Here is a 24,649-nt window from a genome sequence, read left to right on the forward strand (position 1 = left end):
AAACACCTCCGGGACCCAACCTTCTTTCATCACATCAGACCAGGCCCCTTTCCCCACTCCATCCCCAGATTTGACCCGACCAACCCCACTCTGTCCCTGACACTTACTTTCTACTGCTAATATGCTCCCTCTTTCCCCCACTTGCACCTGATCCCCTTTCCACCTGCTGGGACCTAACACACATCCCAACCTGTTGCGATCTGATTTTGATTTTGAGTTTTTCAGATCAAATATTCAATAAACCAACAAAGGCTATTTTCCTCAGAACAAAGGAAGTTGAGGGTTACTTAACTGAAGTGTATAAAATTATGAAGGACTGAATAAGAGTGGATAGGAAGGTGTAGTTTTACTTAGTGGCAAGATCAATTACTAGAAGGTACAGATTTAGGTGATTAGTCAAAGGATTAGAAGCAACGTACGAATAAATCTTTTCACCCAGAGTGGTGTGCATCTGAAATTCACTGCTTACTTTTCTGGTAAAAAGTTTTGTTTTAAAAGTAAAATGGATTTGCAACTGGAGCGATGTGACCTGTAGATTATGGAGTAGGTGCTGGAGGATGTCTAGCATGTTTTTGGCTGTACAGATACAAAGATCAAAATGGTGTAGCATGGTGGCTCAGTTGTTAGCCCTGCTGCCTCACAGTGCCAGGGACCTGGGTTTAATTCCAGCCTCGGGTGACTATCGGTGTGGAGTTTGCATATTCTCCCGTGTCTACGTGGGTTTTCTCCAAGTTCTCCAGTTTTCGCCCACAGTCCAATGATGTGCTGGTTAGGTGGATTGGCCATACTAAATTACCCATAGTGTCCAGGGGTGTGCAGGCTAGGTGGATTAGCTTGAAAAATGCAGGTTCACAGGGATAGGGTAGAGAGGTGGGTCTGGGTGGGATGCTTTTCAGAGGGTCGGTGTGGGCTTGATGGGCCAACTGACCTTCTTCCAAACTGTAGGAATTCTGTGATGTAACATTTCTATGATTATTCAGTAAATTTGAGGGTTTGTGTGAAAATATTCAAATTCAAATGGCAGAAATGAATTATGTGAAAGAAATTATATGGCAATAGATGAGGTGCTTCAGAAAATCTTAGTAAGTCAATATCTGCTCTGGCTCAAGCATTCAACATGAAGAACTTTCTGTTAAATGATTGGAGCAGCAGTCTAAATCGATTGGTTTTTGGGAGAAATTCAAAATGTACTTTAATAATGAGTGATCACCCTCAGCTGGGAAGGGATTTCAGTTTGTTCTTTGAATGTCCTGCCTGCAGGGAGAAGGGCATTCATTTAGGCTGAGGTTTTAGGAGCTTGACAACATCATCTAAGACCATCAGAAATACATGTTAGTCTAGGCACTATAAAGGAGAAGGGAAGGAAGTGTGGAAAGTTCTGAGTGAGGTTATGTGTCGTGATGGAAAAAACATGAATTTTACAGCATGACAATTGAACTGTTAGGATGCATTCATTGAGGTTAATTGGCACTGATTGCATACTTACAATATCTGAACAAGTCATTGAAAGTGATGAGGCACCATGCACTTTGCATACAAATACATTGGGCAGTTAGGAGGAGCATACTCTGGTAGATGAAGGGCTGACTCGGTATGGGTAAATATTGTTTGTGGTTATTATTCCCCCAGGGAATGACACGAAACGTTAGCAACAAATTAACAGAAGCATCAGTGAATGGGGGAAGCTACAATTACAGGGAGAGCATGGAACAGCACTAGCAAATACAGAGATTGGCTCAATGTGCAAACGAGGAACAGGAGGTAAGATCCATGGATTGACAAAGCGAGATAAAAATATCGAAGGCCATAAAAAGCAGTAGAATTTTCAAAAGTAGACCTGGATGTGAACATGGCTTTTGTAAAGATTGCAAATTTGTGAAAGGAACTGACCACTATAGGGGGAGGACTTGTATCTGTAATCCAGAGTGAGATAAAAGGAAGAGTAGGCAAGAACAAAAACTAAGAAGTGGGAATCTGGCAGTTTGCTGCTTTCTCATCTGAACCTCTATTCTGGCCAGCATTCCCAAATTGTACATCTACAGGCTCCACTTCATCCACAACACATCCTACTCCTTCAAAGAGCTCCACTAAATTGGTTGAATGTGATTTCCTTTGGATAAAACCCATGCCAACTCATTCTGATGATCCTTCAGCTTTTCTAAATGTGCAGACATATCTTTTTAGTGATCAATTCTAACACCTTCCCTATGTCAGACGTCAAGCTAACTGGCCTGTAGTATCCTGTTTTTTACCTCCCTTCCTTTCTGGGCATTTCTTCGAATTAGGGACACTGCAGTGACCTACAACTTTGAAGAAGGCTGGCAGGGTCTAATGCATTGATCTGCTCTGATGGCTCAAAAGGAAGAGACTGGTGTTCCTTTCTATCAACTTGTACATCAGGAATGCCAGGACCCTCTCAGCAAAGCAGGATGTCAACATGTCCTTTCTAGCCATGTCCTCCAGTCCTGGTACACACTGTGAATGGTAATTTCTGCTTTGCAGTGTTTGACCTAGTACAATCTTTGATTTAAATTCAGTATTATCAGCACAAACCTTGAAAGATCCCAGTAGTGGCAAGAACTTCTTCTGCTGGTGAGTGTGAGACAGTGAGTAATCGAAGCCATAGAGATGTGGTGCATACATGATAAAGTGAGCAGCAGAGAATAGGCTGAGATAACGTACTGTAGCTCATGCAGTGAAACCCTTCACATAACTCCTCAAAGTTGACACTAAGTCAATTCTTAATAAAAATTAACTTTATGGAATAGGCTGGAAATATCACAAAAAGTAGAAGCTGTTATGATGAAGAGGTTTTAATAGATTACAAACAAATTAGAAGATAACTTGCCAAACAAAAAGAGTTGGACAGTTGGGAAGAAGTTCATGTATATATTGAGTTACCAGATGGGGTCATCCTATCTTATTGTACAGATGAATATGCACAGAAACTGTGTTATCTGTGAAATATTAAAGGTAATAGCCAGAGTAGGGGTTCAGGGTTTCAGAGGCAAACGTGATGATCCAGATGCCAGAATGGATTCCACTCCTTCAGAAAAAAGTGATTTTGAAGATCTTCTTAGCTCTTTTAGCAACATACTCCTGGGAATGTAAGTCAATTGATTTAAAAGTTGCATTGTTGCAAAGTGCAAAGGTTTCAAAATAAATATTTTTGAAACTGAAGGTGATAGAGAAGGGAAGTGTTAAAAATTAAAGAAATGTGTTTTCAAGTTGAATGATACAGGAAATGATATTTCTCAGTGAAGCCTGTCTTCTTGAAAAATATTTGAGTTCAACTTAAAGCGAACTGTACAAGGTTCTGCTGGTATTATAACGAGAAACTGGCAGACATCTTTATGATGCACATTGCTGATTTTCCATGAGGAGGTCCTTCAGAATTTAATTCATATGATAAATGCAATAAAAAGATGATTTAAGATTAGAAATCGTGTTTTAAGGCCAATGAATATGTATGATCAAACCATAAGAATAAACCAGGAGTATGTTTGGATCAACAATCTTACTCAGAAATTATTCATTTTGTTCTGATTATTCAAGCCAGACTCTCACAAAAAGAGATAATTTTGCTTCCAGAAGAGAGCAAGTTTAATTTAGAAGCTTGTTTGTGCAATTAAACCCATTGTGCATTCAGAATTGAGAGTGAAGTTTTTAAACATGAAATTCAGAAAACTTTTCAGTCTTGGGTGATCCAGGCAGTATCAGGCTAATCCTTTTCAGTGATGCTTCTATCTTCCAGCTGAGTATTCAAAGTTTTGTAACATTCTTGGATGGAAAGCTTAATAAACAGTGGTTATTGGCTTGGAAAGCCAAAAGTATAAGAAAAGGTGTACTTCAAAGTACCTTAACTGCTGAAATGTTGCAGCAAGTAGAAGCTATAGGTTTGGAGTGCATTGGTCCAATATTCTAAATTAACACATTACAAGAGGCAAGCTGAGCTGAAAATGTGTTGCTGAAAAAGTGCAGCAGGTCAGGCAGCATCCAAGGAGCAGGAGAATTGACATTTCGGGCATGAGCCCTTCTCCTGAAGAAGGGCTCATGCCCGAAACGTCGATTCTCTTGCTCCTTGGATGCTGCCTGACCTGTTGCGCTTTTCCAGCAACACATTTGCAGCTCTGATCTCCAGCATCTGCAGTCCTCACTTTCTCCTTGAAGAGGCAATCTGAGAAAAGTTTACCCCCAGAAAATGTATTTCATATAACAATGTACATTCCAAAAATTGTGTTGCCATGAAAATGTTGAGGGTTGACTTTGTTAGCATAAAGGAAATGTTTGAAAGAAACATCCCTAAAATAAAGTGGCTGGACACAAATCACTCATTTAAAAGGTATTTGGTCCAAGATTTATTTGAAGATTCTCAAGGATGGATGCTTCGTGGTATGAGGAGTTATGAGATCATGAAAAAAGAACTATAATCACTAAGATTTCTGATTAAGCATGTTTTCTTTTTTGTTGAAAGAAAGAATGTGATTATGGAAGTTTGATTGTACTATATGAAATACAAAAAAAATGTACTGATCAGATTATAAGAATGTGACAGCAAATAATTTAGTTAATTTCTTTAGTGTTGTTCAAGGATTGTTTATATGGCTTGAAAAAAAATTAAAAAGGAGAGGGGAATCTCTTAATGTGGCAAGTAGATAAGCAGGTAATTGGTTTTATTTGAGTACTTAATTGACTGGTTAAGTATAATAAGATTTTTTTTGTATTTAACCTATTTTTCTAATGAATCTGTTCAGAGATGTTATTACAAACCTCTGGAGTAAATAGGACTTGAAGTTGGGTCTGTCTGATCCAAGGGAAGGGACATTACCACTGTGTCACAAGAGGGCCACCCCAAAACAAAAGAATTTTAGCATAGACTGTTTCTGAACCAGGAGGCCTGGGTTCAGATCCAGTCGGTTTCAGAGGTGTGTAATAACACCATTGAACAGATTGATTTGAAAATATGCTTTTTTTTTAGAAAAGGTAGGACTGCTGTGTGAGAGGTATGTTTTCACCAAACTGTTCAGACCTATCCCTGACACATGTGGGATTTGAAATAGAACCTTCTGGGCAAGAGTTAGGGAAACTACCAATGAGCCCCATGTTGCTGTGTGATTTAAGATAATTAATAAACTCTAACTACAAAAAAAAAGTGGTTTTGATCTCATTGGCTTGGATCTAATTCACAATTAGTTCAAACAGAGTTTTGTGGAGAGGGCAACATGATCCAAAAGGTAGAACCAAGAGGCAATCTGTTATCTTTACTACTGAACCATTACTTACCAGTGTGTCCTTACTCTAATAAGAATTACAGTCCTCGCTTTTTTCAGCAGATTATCTCAACTCCTCATTACCCCCTTGGTTATCAAACTTCCTTAGTTTCTCTTTGTTTACTACCTTTAGAATATCTCCATTAACCATTCCTTTAACCTTCTTCATATATAAAGTTTAATTCTGGAGTGATTGGAACTAGATCAGCCATGTGAATCTCATAGGATGTGAGATCCGTGATTGGGGCTGTTAACCCAGTCCAATCAGGGAGCCCTGGCTGACAGATATAAACAGCAGTGTCAGGGGTTCTGCTCACTCAAGGAGCCAGCTCTGAGCTAGCTGGATCAGTGTCGTGCACTATGCACTTGTAAATAAAGGGTAACTTGGTGATGGGATACTGACCTTCATGAAGCTATCTCAAATTCATATCAGAAATCTTGGAAATTTTTTTTGAGAATCAGCTGCTTTTAAAGAAATACTTTGATAAATTAATATTATGACAGTTGATTCCATCTTGATGGACCACGGTAACTGCTATTTCTCCAATAATAATATAATAATGAGAACACAGTGATAAGTCTGCATATATTCATTGCTGAGATATCACAGGGCAGGAGAAATCAGCAAAGTCCAGGTAACAAGTGTTCTAGGGTAATAGAAGAACCAGTGAAGAACTGGTCACACAAAACCTCACGTTAGGAGCAATTAGCACAGACTGACCACAAGAAAGTTCAGGAGGAAAGATGATGCCAAAGGATTATCTGCAAAATATTTTAGGACTGGAATGAATGGAATTATTAGGGAGGAATATTAAGATTGGAGCAGTCAATGTTGCAATGGTAGCATAAAGGAGTGAGGTGAAAACAGCACAGTTCTAAAGAGAGTCACTTGATAAGGTTTTGCTGTATGGAAACATAATTATAAGCTGAAGAATAAAGAAAATTAATATAACTCATTGTAATAAATCAAAAGACAAGAAAGCATTATGGAACTTGATATCAATTATTGAACAAATGTCTGAGTGAGCAATAATGCTTGTTGAGCTTCATGAAGAAAAAGTAAAATAAAACACAGGGTCTTTTGGAAGTAGAGGTGCACAATCCTTTATTCGAAACCCTTGTGGCCAGCTGGTTTTCAGATTTCAGAAATTTTTTTTGGATGTTGGAATAAGTGACAGTTTCACGGTGAAATAAAAAAATGTCTTATTGAAAAGCAGACACACTTCTGAGTATTACGAGCACTGAGACAGAATTGATGCCTGTCAGTGCTGCACCATGCCACCACGTCACATCTGAGTGACGTAGATTGAGTGGGTGTGGAGTTGGGTTAACTGTTTGCACCGCAAACAACCTTGCTATGAAGAAAAAAATTCACGAGAAGTATTCGGATTTTGGAATTTTAGATAAGGATTGTCTACCTGTATTGTAATTCATTGTTTAAAATGCAGTTCAAATAGTGCACTGTTGCATCAACAGTCACCACCAGAGAAATAGTACACAAGCTTTTCTTAGCTTTAATCTCCCAATTCTGGTTCCAATTGATGATAACTTTGGCTCTAAGTGAAGGTGGAGCAGTTTCTCAAGGTGAGAAAGGGAATATCAGGTGATAAGAAATACCTTCACCTCCTGGTTGTTATGAGAACTAGTGCAGAACCTGCAGCAGCTCATCTAACTGTCATTTTTAGCTCTATAATGGTGTGAATAATGGCAAAAATGCTGCAGAAAATAAACCTTTAAATGATATTGGGAATGGCAGTCCTAGTTCTCATTCCTGATTATGACAATAATTCAGATATTTTTGGAATTATAGGAATAGGATTTTGAAAAGACTTTACAGTAAATAATGGACAATTTTTGTTAGGATTTCTTTTGCAAGAATATGTTGAATAATTGCATTCGAAGTGTTAATTTATATTTTTGTAGCCTTTCAATGTTTGGTAATCTAAATCCAACTTTCCTAACCATAGTTGGGTTACATTAGGTGCACATTATACTAAGTCATGTCAATGGACTTACAGTGTTAGCAGGAATGAGAAAGAGGATGCTCAGGGGACTGTTGTTATTTATTATTTATGGTGAAGAATATTCTTTTGCAGACTCTGGGGAATGTGCCAACGTGAATGAGAACAAGGAGTTTCATGATACAAAGTCTGCTTTGAAAAGCATCTTTATTTGGAGACTAAAATTAGGTAGTTTTATGGAATGCAAGAAAATTATATCTGTTTCCATTTCTTTTCAAGAATAGTTGAGTGAATGGAATTGACAATTGTATAATAGGTGTTTGTGAATGTTACTTTAGAAGTTGGTGTTAGTGTGAAGTCACAAAAATGTACTTTTATGTATTGTCTGTATGTTCATTTTTAAAAGAAACTAATTCATGAAAGAAGATTCTGAGACAACATTGGAATCTGTCTCACCACCTTTCTATTTAGCAAAGTCAAAACTATGAGCTATTTTCTGTGGAAAGTTAATAAGAGATGATCGTATACAGAATAATGAATGATCAGGAAAATATTCTAGAAGTGCTAGAAGTCTCAGGTTAGTTTTAATCTAAAACGAAAAGCATTGGAATATCCAGAAAGACCAATTGCAAAAAGAGCAACAAAGCTTAGTGCCTATGCAGCTGCTGTTTCACAAAACATAGTTTTTAATGTATCTAGTTATTTAACAGATTGCTAGCGTTTTGTCACTCTGATTAGGCTACCATTTGTAGGCATAGACAATGGGGTAATTTTTGAGTAATCTACTGTCAAGCATATATTTTAGACTTTCATTCTGTCACCCTACTACTTTGCAGCTGCCAGTCAAGAAGAAACCTAAATGGAGGGTTAACGATATGCAAATTATTCATGGTGATATTGTAAAAGTCTGCCGTGGTGAAAATTTAAAATGGCAGAAAAGTAAGAGAAAAATTAATCAACAGTCAGCTTTTCAGTAACATAGAAATAAATGTCCTAATGCATGTCTTCAGGCATAAGAAAAAGGACTGGAGAATCAAAAGCTCAGTATGGACAACCAATCCCAGAGAAAAATTCTGTGACACCTTACAGGTCAAGAGCTCGCCAAGCAACAAATGAAAGGGATTTATTGACATGCATAGTGTAGGGAGTATAAAACAAATAATGTATATTAAATGAGGAATAAAATAAACTAAGATATATTAAACATCAATTGCAGGAACAAGAGAATTCAAATATAAGGGAGTAACTTATCCCATAGGAGAAAGCTAGGGAGAAGGTTGCTGGACAAAATAGATTACAACAGAAGATGCTGGTCAAGTTCTGAAAAGCATTTTTATTATTGTAAATTCTGACAAAGAAGGAGAGATATATTTAAGAACCGTGGATAATTCAATGTTGGATTACATAAAAGAGTATCATATGTATATTTAAGCAATTTTGCATGTGTTAATGATACAGCAACTCAAAGTACTGTTCAGTAGTTTTATTTATTGAGAAAAAGCAAAACAATCTTTCAAATGTAAAGCCAGTTATATTTTTAAACAGTGTTATGTCTAGAAATAGGTTCCAAATTTAAATAATGACTGAGTCTCACTCAAAATGAGTGAGGCTTGACAGCTTAGAATAATTATTTATAAAATTCTCTTGATCTTAAGTGATTCATCTCTTGCCTGTCACACAATCTCAATATTGTTAAAGGGGTAGTGTTGTTATACACTCACATCAGGTACTGCAAACAGATTATTTTTATCTTGGTTTTATTGAATCCAAGTTGTAACAGGTACAATACTATTCAATTCTGAGTTCAATAATCTAAGGCAGGGTGACAATGAGTTTCAAAGTTTGAATTATTACCCATGGTTGGAGTAGGGGGAACAAAATCAGTCATGTTTCCCCTGCATCTGTCAAATGAACTGAGCTTGAAAGTGTGTGGGTATTAGATTACACCAAACCATGCTGCCTGTAATGGTTAAGCCGCTGAAAATTGTTCACTATCCATGTTTGAGAACTGCTCCCTCTTCTAGAATTATTTGGCCACAAATGGATGACGCCATTATTACAGCAAGGTAGAAACTCATGAACTGCACCTCTGCAATTTCCGTCAATGTGTGGCTGAACACCCTTTTTATTAAATATCTGGAATTTATTGAATATATTGAATATAACCAGCAACCTCAACGTGTGTAACTTTCACCTTGAATCAGTCAAGAAAACGAAAAGGATAGGTGGAAAATAGTGGAAACGAAAGTGGAAAATAGAAAAAAAGTGGAATGATTTGTCATCCAGCAGAAAAAAACACTTACATTGCTAACTTACCACACAACAAAATCGCTATGGGTACATCTGGATCAGCAGTGTACCAATCATTGAGGAACAAGCTGAGGATGTTAAGAATGATGCATGAATCTCGCAATCTCCCTGAGAAAAGCATACATTCAGGAAAAAGTACATTTTGTATTTGTGTAATTAAATATCTACTGATCATCATTTTTTGAATTATTCATTAAATACAAATAAAATCAAAAATGATAACTTTGATGAAAAGCAATGATTTACAAGTGAAGTATAATAATTATGCCACAAGAGTTAATTTGGCTGAAAAGCCTTACACTATCCATAATATGCAAGCTTATGCAAATGACTTTATTTGCTTCAAGCTATCCCCTATAAATCAAAGAATCTCACCATTCAAACTGACTCTGAAATGCAGTTTACTTGACATTTGTAACAATATTGCAGAGTCTACTGACTTTTTTTTCTTGAATGCCATAATCTTTGCTGCAACCAACTTTGAACTAAACTTCATTACTGCTGTACATTCACTACCTGTTGGTGTCTGTTAATTGTGACAACATTCTGGTGTCATTCACATCAGTTTTGCATCACTGCAATTCTGTCTAACTTTGCAGTATAATGGACTTAAAAATTGTTATTGAAATACATTTAATTTTTGAATAACTTTATAAGGGGCATCATACACAAATATAAATTTATGCACAATTCTTTTAATCCAAAGTCTGCATTTAATATTTTGAAATGGTTAGTGACTATCCAAATTGCTTTTGTGCTTAATTTCCTTACTAGCAATTAACTGGAATTATGTCATTTGAGCTTTACGGCTGAATCTCTTTCTCTCCCTCTGTGGCCTTCACATGGGAGAGCTACACCGGCATGTCCTCAGCAGGCATTTAAGATTGTTGCAACAGTGATCTCTCTCCCATATCTTGCTAAGACTGCCAGTACAAGGAAATCTTGACCATGGCAACCTTTTCACATTCAAATTTTTGTTAGCTATCCGTGTCTTGTTTGCAACACTGTCAATAATTTTTTGTATCACTTTTGCCCAGACAGCATGTTATTTTTCTAGATCCAAATAGATGCTTGTGGTTTTAAACATTTTTTTCCAGCAGAAAAGGTATGTTTACACATCCAAAATTAGATTTTCTCACTTGTTTTTCTACAGTTGTTTCAACTGCCTACTGCCTGCAGAAACAGTCCAAGACTCAATAGCAAAGGTCAAGTGAATCATTTTCAAAGCATTAAGGTAATTAATTTGGATGACTTCAACTTGCATTTGATTGGATTTTTAAATATACCCCTGGCAGAGGTACTGCTACACCAAAAATCAATCCCACATTAATGTTTTGGCGATAATTTTGGCAGATATACCAAGAATTTACGGTCACACATTTCTCATGCTCATCAACAGGGAGATATAGGTCCTCATTTTTTAGTTGTGTCAAAATTTGTTTTTGTGCTGCAAGACAGAAAATGTAAGTTAGTGATGAATAAGCAAAATGAGCAGAGGTTGAATTCTACTGTGCACTATAATTATCTGGCCTGAGATTTTGAACAAAAGATTATCTTTCATTTATATCACCAAATCACTCTGCTTTTCAACAGTCATTTTATCAGATTCATGTACATTGTGACATCTGGAGATATGTGCCACATCTATTGTAAGCAATTATTAAGTTGTGCACTAAGCATTGAAAATTTTGTAAATTAATCTGTGTTTCATACTTCATTACAATCAGGCTAATTCTGGAATTCTTCATGTTAATTGATTAGTTGTCTTATAGATACAGATTAATGGACCCTTATGTCTTAGAATCTTTTCTGGTGATTTTAATTGGTGATACTCCCTTTTTGGGACAGTCTATTTAAAATTGAGTATTGGCCATTTTATGCAAATTTGCTTTTGAAACAAAGAACATTAAATAAGATATAGGCATGCATCCTTATGTTTCATAACACAAGTAACTTGATAATTACATTTTCATTTTACACATTCTCTTGAATAAAGGTTAAACAATAATAGGTAAGTGGTGAATTCATTGTATTTTCCCCAATACATATTTTTGTTTACTGTTTCTGGCTTTATTCCTCATATAATATGTACAGCACATTAACTATGCCTGGATGTTTTCTCAAAGGATAAAAAGAACCTTATAATTTTCATGTTCTGATCACAGAACACGCACTAGAATAAACCTGTAATTTTCATTCCTTAATGTCATTCATACAGTTTTTAATTATAAATACTGTCACCATCTGCTCACCAGTGTGGGCTACTTACCTGTATAGCCTGCTTATTATAACAGTCAATTCATAAACTATATCTCAATAAAACCATCAAGCTGTATAAAAATAAGTATGCCATTTATATAATATAAACTGATTAGCATTGAGCGTGGAGCATGGTGCAGACATGTAATATGAATTGTCTGGTGTATACTATCACATACCTACTGGAAAAAAGAACAGGATTTTGGAACACGTAGCGAGCCTCATACTAATATTTAGCATTTTGCTAAAGTAGGAAATTATTGTGAAGAGTCTTTAAGGTTTTGAAAACTTACTCATACCAAATTCAAAATTACCCATTTTTTGTTACTGCTTATTTTTAATAATATTATTCTGCATTGAATCAACCCACCTTTGGGTTGTGTTGTTGTTTTTGAAAATATTAATGCATAAGTTAAGGTTCTTCTGAATTACCTACTGCAATTGATTATTTTCTTTTAACCTGTCATTTGTGGAGTACCCAATAGTTGGATAAGTAAGAGGAATCTAACAAGGAATGCACAATTTGTTGTAATAATTTTAGAAGCATGCATCCATCCTCTGTGTCAATGGAATTGGAGAATAGAATTCTAGCTGAATTTTGCCTGTTTAGATGTCAGCCTTGGCTCAGTAGTTGTTCTCTTTCTCCTGAACTTGAACATTGCAGGTTCAACTCTCAGTTCAGGGACTTAAGCCCATAGTCTAGGCTGACATTTCAGTGTTTGGAAGTGTTGCACTGTGGACAATGTCATTTGGTTGAAGTATTGAATTGAAGCCTCAGATGCTACTGTTTGAAGAAGAATGATGTTCTTATACGTCCTGACAAACATTTATTTCTCATTCATCATCAAAGGATTATAGTCAGTTATCTCATTGACACTTCACAAATTGGCTGTTGCATTTTTTAATGAATCTGTTCAGATAATGTTATGACTCATATCTGAGGCAGATGTGACTTAAACCTAGACCTTCTGACCCAGAGCTGGGAACACTAGCATTACACCATAAAAGCTGAATTTCCTTTAGATGTTATTAATTAACCTGTTCAGAGATGCAAAGACACATTTTGGGGGTAGGTCAGACCTGAACCCAGACCATATTGACTAGAGCTAGGGACACTACCACTGCACCACAAGACCCCACTATACTTCCTTAGATTACATTAGTTAGTACACATTAGCTGCAATCAATTCCAATCATGTTCTGGGGCCATTGACCATTATATTAACAGTGAAACATTATGCAGTGTTTAAGACTCATAAGTGTCAAAAGAACTTGCTGGCATTGCTGTGTGTTTATGTTTCTGAGTTGGATTTGAAAGCTGTCTGCTTTGGCATATTGTTTAGAAATGCCCACTCCTGTGGCATTGTGCATCATTGGCTGGGCAGACTTGGCAATGACATGGTACTTTCCCAACACTACAGTTATTAACCTTTTGTATTGTAAACATCAGTCAGGAGGGCAGAATTCAAAAGTGATGACCAGATGGTAGAAGAGAGAGCCTGCCAGAAGGAAAAAAAAGCATCAACTCCAAGCCAACGTTCTTCATCTGTGCCAGCTGCAGAAGGCTCTCATGAATTAACCTCTGCAGCCACAACAGGCACAGTTCAATCCAATTGTGTTATGGACCCGGGTAAAGACCGCAATTTCCTAAAATAGACAGATGCCATCACACAAATCTCTGATGTGGAAACACAATCACTTGATCTGACTCTTGCCACTATCAGCTCAATGATAGAAGTACGTATACTTTAGAAATTAACATAGAAGATCTACATATTGTGAGTTAATGTCAAATGTGAATAGTCAGATTAGATATTAGGGGAACTGAATACTACCTAACTGGTCCAGAAATTGTCAGGAGAGAAAGGATTTCTGACAATTCCTTTCTTTCCCTTTCTCTTTTGTTTTCTTTTCTTCTGATCCCTACAGAAGGCCTGGTACCAACTGTAATGATTGTAACAAGGTCAGCCGGGTGGCCCTCACAGAATATGAGTTCAGTGATTGGGGCTGTTAATCTGTTTGACAGATAAAAAGAGGAGTGTCAGATATCCTAACACTCTGAGAACTGGCTCTGAGGGAGCTGGATCAGCATCAAGGGCTTTCCATTTGCAAATAAAGGATGGCCTGGTGATGGGATACCAGCATCTATGGAGTTACTTCATTTAAAAAAAGGAAAAACAGGAGTGTCAGATATCCTGACACTCTGAGAACTGGCTCTGAGGGAGCTGGATGAGTGTTAAGAACTCACCACGTGCCAATTAAGGGTGAATTGGTGATGGGATACTGGCCTCTGTGGAGCTGTTTCACCAAGGACTGTGGCCCCAAGAGTGTAACATTATGCAGATCATCATGAATCTGAAGACATGCACTGGCAAACACAGGAAGGTTGCTTTGAAGTGGTCCAGGTAGTGGAACCATTGTTTCTGAATGGTGTTGGATTGCTCCATGGTGTTCCCGGGTGCAGCAAGGGCCTTGCTGGAGATGTAATGTCTACACATGATCGGGTGACCATGAAGGGAAATCATAAGCCTAATGGAAAGTAGTGAGTGTGGTGCTGGAAAAGCACAGCAAGTCAGGCAGCTTCCAAGAAGTAGGAGAATCAACATTTCAGGCATAAGCCCTTCATCAGAAATAAGGCTTGTGGGCTGGGAGGCTGAGAGATAAATGGGAGGGAGGTGGGGCTGGGGGGAAGGTAGATGAATGCAATAGGTAGATGAAGGTGGGACAGAAAGTGATACATCGGAGAGGAGGGTGGGACCGGATAGATGGGAAAGACGTTAGATTGGTCAAGACGGTGGTGCAAAGTTGGAATCCTTAGAAGAGGCTTTGCAGTAGGATCAAAATGAATGATGAGAAAGTGAGGACTGCAGATGCTGGAGATCAGGGCCGAGAGTGTAGTGCTGGAAAAGTGCACTCACTTTCTACTAGTTGATTTCCTCCATGATGGAGAGTGGTGAATGCTTCTTATTAAGCAGTCAGCCCCTGGTCCTTCGGTGTGCATCAAAGATGGCTGAGACAGCTGACAGGTGGAAAAAAAGGGCACAGGGATTGCTACCAAGATAACAGGCAGCATTGACCAACGTGAAGCCTGTGTATTATTGCACATCAGCTATACATTCATGCAAAAGTAGATATTGTTGATATGTGATGATTGCAAGACCATGTGCATGTAGTTAATATCTCACTGAACCATTGGGAACCTTACTACATAATAAAATCTCTTCAGCTTCTCTCTGGTCAATGCAAAGACTATCAAAATCACTCTCATCTCACTCTCTGTGACCCTCCCTGTTGCAGCAATGGACACCAAATTGAGTTCTGTTAGAAATATTGTTTTCTGCTACCTGGATATTGAGGATAGTGATGCTGCTGAGTACGGCCTTCTACTGAGAGCTCTCCATCTTCTCCTCCCTTTGATTACAGTTATCCCATTATGCAGACTGTTCTCCATCTGCTGATTGTACTGTGGCCCAAGAGGCACTGCATCCATTGCCTCATTACTGAAGCAGGCTTTCTGCTGACAGGCCATAAAACTCATTGATATCCTTGTCAAAGTCCAGCATCATCCTTTTTAAATCCAAATCACTTTTCAAACTCCTCTACCAATACTGAACATAACAACAGTGAAAGAAGGTCAAAGACAGGTGAAAGTGCCATTCTGATCTCTTTAAATAGTGCTAGTTAGACCTGTTCAAGTAGAAGTGTTTAAAAGTACCTATGTGAGCATCTTTCTAAGAATTGTGCTCCATGTGGTATGTAACAGAACTGACCACTAGTACTATGGAGCAGAGTGTTATGGTCATTTGTCCAATGTCACAAATTCCATTTCCTGGCCATTGTTTCCATTCCTTACACTGGCAATTATCTGAAGCTAAGCTGGACAGGTTGCAACATTAATGTTGCTTTTGACTACAAAATGAGCTTCCAGCCATGGAAAGGCTCCATCAACACTATTGTTTACTTCCACTTCCAGAACATCATCAGACACTAATCCAGCCTCAGCTCATGGCTAAAATATCCACCTATGTTTTTGCTCCTTCTAGACTTGACTATGCTGGTGCACTCCTAGTCAGTTTTCCACCATTATCCTGTGTAAAATTGTGCACATCCAAAACTCTTAATCATAATATAACTTACATCAAGTCACATGCATTAATCAATTTTGTGCTTGCTAGTCTACACTGGCTTCTTGTCCAACCAATGCTCAATTTTAAAATTCTCATCCTTGTATTCAAATCCATTATGGTTTTGTCCCGATCTGTCACTATAATGTCACACAAGCCTTTGAGATTCCTTGCTCCTCATTCTGGCATCTATTATGTTCTGTTCTGATCTCAGGCGATGTTGTTATAAGACAATCAGATCCCAAACTGAAACCTGGTCTGAGAGAGCCTATGTTTTTGTTTTTAACATGGTGGTCCTTTCTTCATTGAAACACAGAAAAGTGATGCTGCAGATTTAGATTTAACAATAAAACAGGAGATGATGATGATGATGCAAAATAAATGTATAAAATAGAATAAATATGGGGAGGTGATAACCTAGTGGCATTATCACTGGACGGTTAATCCAAAGACCCAGGTAATGTCCTAGGCACCAAGATTTGAATCCTGCAGCAGCAGATGGTTGTATTTAAATTCAATAAAAATCTGGGATGGAGAGTCCAATGATGACCGAGAATCCATTGGATAAAAGCAAATTACTGCGGATGCTGGAATCTGAAACCAAAAGAGAAAATGCTGGAAAATCTCAGCAGGTCTGGCAGCATCTGTAAGGAGAGAAAAGAGCTGATGTTTCGAGTCTAACTGACACTTTGACAAAGGGTCTGGTCTACATGTGACACCAGATCCACAGCATTATTGTTGGCTCTTAATTGTCTTCAGGGCAATAAATGCTGACCTAACCAGTGATGTCCTCATCCTGTGAATAAATAAAATAAACCAAATATTTGCATATAATAACTACTTAAAGATTTTGAAATGTGGCAAAAATACAGCTTGATTAATCCAAACAGCACTTGTTTACACGACTCACACCAGAGAAAACTCTCTTCTCTTTTACATTTATAGGGCTTAATTTAACTGTGGCTTCAATTTTCCATCATGAAAATCTAATAACCTCTTCTGGAGCATTCATATCACTGAACTTAACCTTACTTATCTTCATATAATTGTTTCAATGTTGAAACCAAACACTTCTGGTCTGGAACTTTTAAAGTAAACCTCTTACATTGTAGTAACCTATTTCTTGATAGTCCTACATTATCTTCCTTTCCCACGAGAAACTATTGTACACATCCAGCTTCAGACAGAACATCTTCAAACTGCTCCAAATTGAAACTAAGAAGCTTTTTTCCAAGCTTTGGATGTTTACTTTGTTCAATCATAATCTCTTCCAAAATAAAGGAATTCCCATTAGACTCTCCCAGTTATCTTTCTTAACTTTTTAAAAAATAAATAAATCACCAGGGCTGTAAAAATACTTATGATTATCATGAAACCTCTTCAGACAACAGTGCTGTTAGGAAAGGAGGTACCAGACTTTGTTCCTGCATCAATATAGGAATAGTAATATAGTTCTAAGTCAGGATGGTATGTGGCTTCAATGGAATTTGTTGAGAGTGATGTTCCCATGTAACTTGTCATTTCGGTTGTCATTTTTTCTAAAATAAAGCATGAAGCAATGGTTATGATCTGAAATACATTACATGAAAGGATGGTGGAAGATAATTCCATGTAGCAGGAGAATTGACATTTTGGGCAAAAACCCTTCATCAGTAATTGCTTCTCTGCCTTTTAGCTTAGAGTATGTGTAGTTTCTGTTCTTATCAGTTTAATATCTGATATTTCCCTAAAGTGGGGAGTTTTTGCATTAAATTGATTATGGGAGATGGATTAGGGGCTTGCTCTGTCCATTCCTGATGAAGGGCTTTTGCCCGAAACATCGATTCTCCTGCTCCTCAGATGCTGGCTGACCTGCTGTGCTTTTCCAGCACCATACTCTCGACTCTAATCTCCAGCATCTGCAGTCCTCACTTTCGTGAATCTAATTCTATGACAACTTAAAAAAAATAATTGATATATAGTGATTATAATTGAATGTACAGAAGGAAAATGAGATAAATCTGTCACTTCAGATAGGTGACATAGGCATAATGAACCAAATGGCCTCCTTCTGTGTTGTAGGATTCAATAATTAGATGGTTTATTTGAGATGGATAAAGTTATACCTGTTTTAAAATATGGCAAAACAGAATATTGACAGCCGGGAAATATCTAATAAGTAATGTTTTGTCTGTGTAGACAGGCTACGTAACCACGCAACAGATATAAAATTGCTGTTGAGAATTAAAATTGGGACTATCCTGAAGGAAGAAGGCTTTTTTTCAGTATAGCAGGTTGGTTATTAGTTGCTGCAACCATACAAATTTGGACGGGGTGCACATTCTCCGGAATGTTTGTTTCTCAGAGAGTCATTTCCCAGAGTTTGGCCTAAATTGGTTACAGGCTTTTTCTCTTTGTTTTTGTCTCCCATACCACGATGAGGGCTGAAAGGTTTGGTCGGTGGTATATTTTAATGCACCATGCCTGAATTAGGCAGCCTTGACCGGCCTTGTGGCCAGAGGAACTTTGTTGTTGTTCTTTTCATACATGGATTTCTATGGGTTGGGCAAAAAAATAAACTTAATAAAAACAGAGACAGCAGTTTTTTGAAAAAAGAATGGGTTTAGTAGAGCTTTATTTTGTTTCAGTTTTTTTATTTATTTTGTTTCCGTTTTTGCTTTACTCGACTGAGGGTTGTATCACACTAATTATGTCAGATATTTAACAGCAACATAGGAATAGATTTTCATCATCGTAAGGGTGTAAAGCATGCCTGGGTGAAGGATAAGCAGGAATATAGAGCGAACATGATCATATGTCCTTCACAGACGCTGTATGATTTTCCTTGCTTCTAAATTATTGAAAGTCATCTCAGTGGGCTATGTTACAAATATGCAATCCTCCCACTGAGTTTCAATTTTGCAATCTGAGCAAGTTGTGCCTCAGTTCAAAAGGCAAAAATCAACCTAATAAATTGGACAGCATAGGAGGGTTGATCTAGTCCATATGGTTATCTGAATGAGCTTAGTTCCAAGTATTTAGTAATTCCATATTTGAAACCTAACTTATTCTAACAAGTTACTGTGGAAAAAAAAACCTCTCCTTCCATTTCTTTCATTAAATCTGCCCTCTCTTTACTTGTCGAACCAGAGGAACTAATCTTTCTGTATTTACCTTCTCAAAGCTCTTCAGTACAAGTGTATTTAAGTAATCAATAGCTTTATTACTATAATAAACAGAATTTGCTTGCAGTGATCACTATTAGTGATGACAAATGACAAAATCGTGGAAATCACTATACTGATGATTTTCCAGAGAAAATGCTAAAACTTTAACTGCAATTCAAACCCAATTTCTCATTACTACCAATGTGGATCACTTTAAACAATTGTTTAATCAACTGCTCACCCTGTCTTTTTAGATTCTGTTCTTAAGATCAATGCTTTAAAGATCAGTTTTGATTTAATTTGAATTAGACCAAAATCAATATTCTCTCAGTTTTTGCTAAGCTGTTTAACTTATACAATTTTAGGGTTTTTTTGCCCTTAAAAGCCCATCATAGATTTGCCTGTTCCTATCTGCATTTTACTCCCACCCAACAATTCTCTGAGACCTCTACATTTTCCAACTCCTGTACATCCTTCACTTACCTCCCCACATTTCACAACTTTACCTTCAGCTGTCCAGACCCTAAATTTTGGCATTCCCTCCATAAACCTCTGTGTCTCTCCATCTCTCTATCCTCCCTTTAAAAAGACTTTCAGAACCCAACTCTCATCCAAATTTTAATGACCTGTCCAAATGTTTCTCCCTTTGGGTTGGTGTGAATTTTAAATAGATTTTGCTCCTGTCGAGAATCTTTGGGTTATTGTACTATCCCAAAGGTGATATGCAACAGTAAGTTTTGTTTTTATATTTATTCACAGAACATAGGATTTGCTGGCTGGGACAACATTTATTGTTTATCCCGGATTCCCCTTGAGAAGGTTGTGCAATGTTATTGAACTTGATCAGTATTTAAATAGTTGATCAGTTATGTGTAAAACTGTTGGCAGCACCTCAAGGATAAGCGCTATTTAAATTAGGCATTATACAATTTGATTCTTTACAGCAGGAGGGAGATATTGGCGACTGACCATGCTCTTGGAAATTACCTGAAATTAATTCCTTTATTACTTGTGACCAAACCACAACATTGCTTTGAATTCCAAGCAGCAAGCTACATATTTAACCATTCAAATTTAGCATATATTAGCATATATTTACATCAAAGTCTAGTTGCTAAGTATAAAATATATTGTAATATTATTTATTTAGCAATGTAACAGAAGTTTTAGCATGACTTAAATGATTAAAAATAATGTTCAAATAATTTGTTATATTTTCATAGCATTTTGCTGAGATATCTTTGCTAATATTTCTCAAATTGCTTTCCTTCCCAGCAGCAGAGACAGAGTCATGGAGTCAGAGAGCTGTACAGCATGGAAACATGGTCCTACTCGTCCATGCCTACCAGATATCCTAAATTAATCCAGTCTCATTTGCCAGCTTTTGGCTCAAATCCCTCAAACCATTCCTTGGATATCTGGTCGGCGTGGACTGGTTGGGCTGGGGTGGGGGGGTGGGGGTCTCTGTTTCCATGCTGTACATCTCTGTGACTCTATTCACAGTATCCAGGCTCCTCATGATTTTATAAACCTCTATAAGGTCACCCCTCAACCTCCAGGGAACATAACGCCAGCCTATTCAGCCTTTCCTGACAGCTGAAACCCTCCAACCATAGCAACACCTCTTCTGCATCCTTTCAAGATTAACATCTTTACTGTAGCAGGGAGACTAGAACTGAAGGCAGTATTCCAAAAGTAGCCTAACCAATGTCCTGTACAGCCACAACATAACCTCACAACTCCTATATTCAATGCATTTACCCATAAGGGCAATTGTACAAAACACCTTCTTTACTATCCCGTCTACCTGTGACTCCACTTTCAAGGAACTATGAAACTGTACCCCAAGGTCTCTTTGTTCAGCAACATTCCCCAGGATGCTGACATTAAGTGTACAAGACCTGCTCTTACATTTGTCTAAAATGTACCCCATCTGCCACTTCTTGGCTCATCAGTCATTAGCCCATCTGATCAAGATCCTGTTGCACTCTGAGATAACCTTCACTGTCCACTACACTACCAATTTGGGCATCATCTCAAAACTTACTAATCATTCTTCCTCACCACTTAGATCTCCGCTCATTCATGACTCCGTTGAAGTTGATTATGGGCAATTTGACAATGCTAATACCATTGAATATCAGGCAAACTGGCTAGGATGAACTTTATTGAAGTCAATTATTGTTTTGTGCTTGTGTGCGATGTTTGAATCCTGCCACTTATTTCAAGGCTGAATGTTGTCTAGATTTTGCTGCATGCATGCGTGGACAGCTTCATTACCTGTGAAGTTATGAATGGAGCCGAATCTTGTGCAGTCATCAGGCTTCCACACTGCTGGTCTTCCACTTGGGAGGAGGTCATCAATGAAGAAATTGAAATTGGTTGTGCCTGAGGAACTCTTTTGGTCATGCTTCACTGCTCATGTGAGTGCCTTTAAAAACCGCAACCATTGTTTTTTGAATGGCTGTGTCCAATGGAGTACTTTGCCTGGTGCTTATTGTGTTCAGTCTGTCAGCACCTTGGTGCCGTACTCAGTTGAGTGTTGCCTTGATGTCAGGAGTATTGACTGTCTTCTTTAAAAAGTCATTCAGAGATGTGGGCATTGTTGGCAAGACTGGAATTAATTGCACACCATAATTTCACTTAATCAGGTGAAAATTTGAACTATTGTCATCCATGTTATGTAGGTACACCTTCGGTATTGTTAGTGATAGAGTCCCGTGATTATGGCCCAGTAACAAGGAGGGGATGGTGGTATACAGCATAGAGTGTGATTTGAACAAGAATATAAAGGTGCTGGTGTTCCCATGTATCTTCTGCTCTTGCCCTAAATGGTAAGTGTTCACTGGCTTGAAAGATACTGCTGAATGCACCTATGGTGTGTTGTTATAGTGTATCTTACAGATGGTATATAGTGCTGCCAATGTGCACCAATCATGGAGGGAATGATTATTTAAAATACTGAATAGGGTGCTGAGCAAGCAGGCTGCTTGGTCCCGGATGATGGTGAGCTTCTTGAGTGTTCATGAAACTGCACTCACTCAAGGAAGAAGAGAATATTCTATCACACTCTTCATTTGTGCCTTGTAGATGCTGGACAAGTTTTGAGCAGTCAAAGTAGTCACAGTCGTTATGCAATTAATTCAATTCATTTTCTGGTCTATGGTAAAATGCAACCTATTGTCCCTTCCTTTTTCAATTTCCTCAAGACCAAGGATGGTTTTCTTCCACATTCGAGTTCTGAGTCCTGAGGTATCAAAGCAATCTAATGCAGGAATTGCACATCCTGCTGCAAGTGGGTAGGTGGTGTTTGAGAAAGTGAGTGGGTGGAATGCTCAGTTTTTCCCACAGTCCTCCATTGTTTGAGTGTGACTCCCCCTCCCCCCCCCAGGGCCTGCTGGAGAGGCTTGCCATGTTTGGCACATTTGTGGATATTTCTTCTCTCGCTTGGACAGGCTCATGAGTTGGTGGAGATGCTGTATTTTTTTTCAGTGAAGCTTAGAGGAGATCTTTGAAATGTTTTTCTTTTGGTTGTGCCATCAAACTCTGCTCCTTTGATTTTTCTTTGTCGATCAATAATATTCATGACTATTTTTGGCTTTGTGTATTTGATTGTATGTGTGAATGAGGTCTTTAAAAGAGGACAGGTCTAAGTTTTACTGTTATAGATGAGCAATCCAACTTGTCTACATTTTGCCATTGTTTATAAACAATTTGATTACAATAAGTAGTTATTTTCTTGTTAATGGAAAAGCCTGTGCACATATTTTTTAAACCTGCGTTAGGAAGTTAAGTAGAAATGGGGCAAAGTTTCAAACTTCTAATGCATGTAGGTATAATTGAAATTGATTTCCAGCGCAATACCTCAGTGAGCTGTGACACTAGCAGATTGAGAATATTCCATCACACTCCTGACTTGTGCCTTGTGGATTGTGGACACGCTTTGGGGAGTCAGGAGATGATCTATTTGCTGCAGGATTCCTAGCCTCTGACCTGCACTTGTAGACATTGTATTTATATGGCTGCTCCAGTTCAGTTTTCAGTCAATGGTAAGCCCCCACCTGGTGTTGGTAGTTAGAGGTTCATTGATGCTAAAGCAGTAGAATGTAATGGGACAATGGCTTGGATGCTGCCTGACCTGCTATGCTTTTCCAGCAGCACACTTTTCAACTCTGACTCTCCAGCATCTGCAGTTCTCACTAGTTCAAATGTTATAGACAGTCAATGCCTGGTGCTTGTGTGGCACAATTGAAACTCATCCAGGCCTTACTGGATTTGCACATGAATTGCTAGTATCTGAGGAGGCACAAATGGTGATGAACATCATCAGTGAAGACTCCCAGTTCTGATGTTATGGTGATGATAGGTGATTGATAAAATAGCTGAAAATGGTTAGTCCAAAATATTGTTCTGAGGAACTCCTGCACAGATGTCCTGGAGCTGAGATGGCTCACATTAATTTTATCATGTCTCCATATTTGGTCAAATGCCACTTTATGTCAAGAGCAGTCAAGTTTAGATTTCCTCTAGAGTTGGGAGTCTTATGGCTAAGAAGATGGAAAAGAGCAGTGGTGTGATGCCATAACATTGCGTGAACTCTATTTGCATATGCATTGGGTAATACTGGATCCATTGGTGAGGATCATGACTTGCATATTCTCTTGCGACAGACAGGGAATGGTGCCTGTGTTAGAAACAAAAGTCTCTTCAAGGAAAAGTCAGAACATCTCCATTCTTGATTGAAATTTGCTGGTGCTCATTGGACTTTGTATTAAAGATGAAGGATCTGCCCTAACCTTCCTCAACTCCACGCCCCCGCCCTCACTTTTCATGGTTTGCAATGCCTGTAATGGGCTTTAAATATGAACTTCGAATTAGTTACACAGGTGTTTTACTGGTGGAGGTTAATGGTTAAAATAATGAAAATCACAATGGTTTGGTGATGGGTAAGCCATTCGGTTGGGTGTGATAACACTTCTGCACATGAAGAAAGCAAAAAAAATGTGGGTTCTGTCCAGTGGCTTGTGGAAAGGCAAAGGATCCATCAGTAAAATGTAGACACTGGTGGTTGTACTAAACTAAAACACTTATTAGTCTCTGAATGTCTTTTACTGCCTGATTCAATATATGGATATTGGTCTGCTAAACATGGTGGCTGTAGATTAACTCAATCTCGACAGGTGGGGAGGAGGTAAGCAGTAAGTTTTAAAAATTTGAAAGAACTGGGGATGCTGTAAATCAGAACCAAAACAGAAATTGCTGGAACATCTCAGCAGGTCTGGCAGCAACTGTGGAGAGAAATCAGAGTTAATGTTTCAGGTCTGATGACCTTTCCTTCGTTAGCTCGGTGAAATGGCTACACTGCACCGCAGAAACACAAATTATGATTATCCATCGGTGTTTTTAGAAATGGAGCTGTATGAGCAATGGCAGAATGAGATGGAGATGTAGATGTTGGTCACTTCTTTCACCAAGAAGAAACAAAATATGGTTTTGGTTTTTTCTTATTAGGAGGAATAAAATAAGAAATAAATTTATTTTCAGAACTGAATGTAATTGGTATGGTTACTAAAGAGGGA

At 38.0% G+C, this 24,649-nt stretch overlaps 1 pseudogene; it reads left to right on the forward strand.

Moving 5' to 3' along the window:
* Positions 1 to 17,579: 17,579 nt before the first annotated feature.
* LOC140453249 (U2 spliceosomal RNA) lies at positions 17,580 to 17,754 on the forward strand (annotated as a pseudogene).
* The last annotated feature ends 6,895 nt before the right edge of the window (positions 17,755 to 24,649 follow it).

This window comes from Chiloscyllium punctatum, chromosome 26, assembly GCF_047496795.1.
Source record: "Chiloscyllium punctatum isolate Juve2018m chromosome 26, sChiPun1.3, whole genome shotgun sequence".
NCBI classification, from domain to species: domain Eukaryota; kingdom Metazoa; phylum Chordata; class Chondrichthyes; order Orectolobiformes; family Hemiscylliidae; genus Chiloscyllium; species Chiloscyllium punctatum.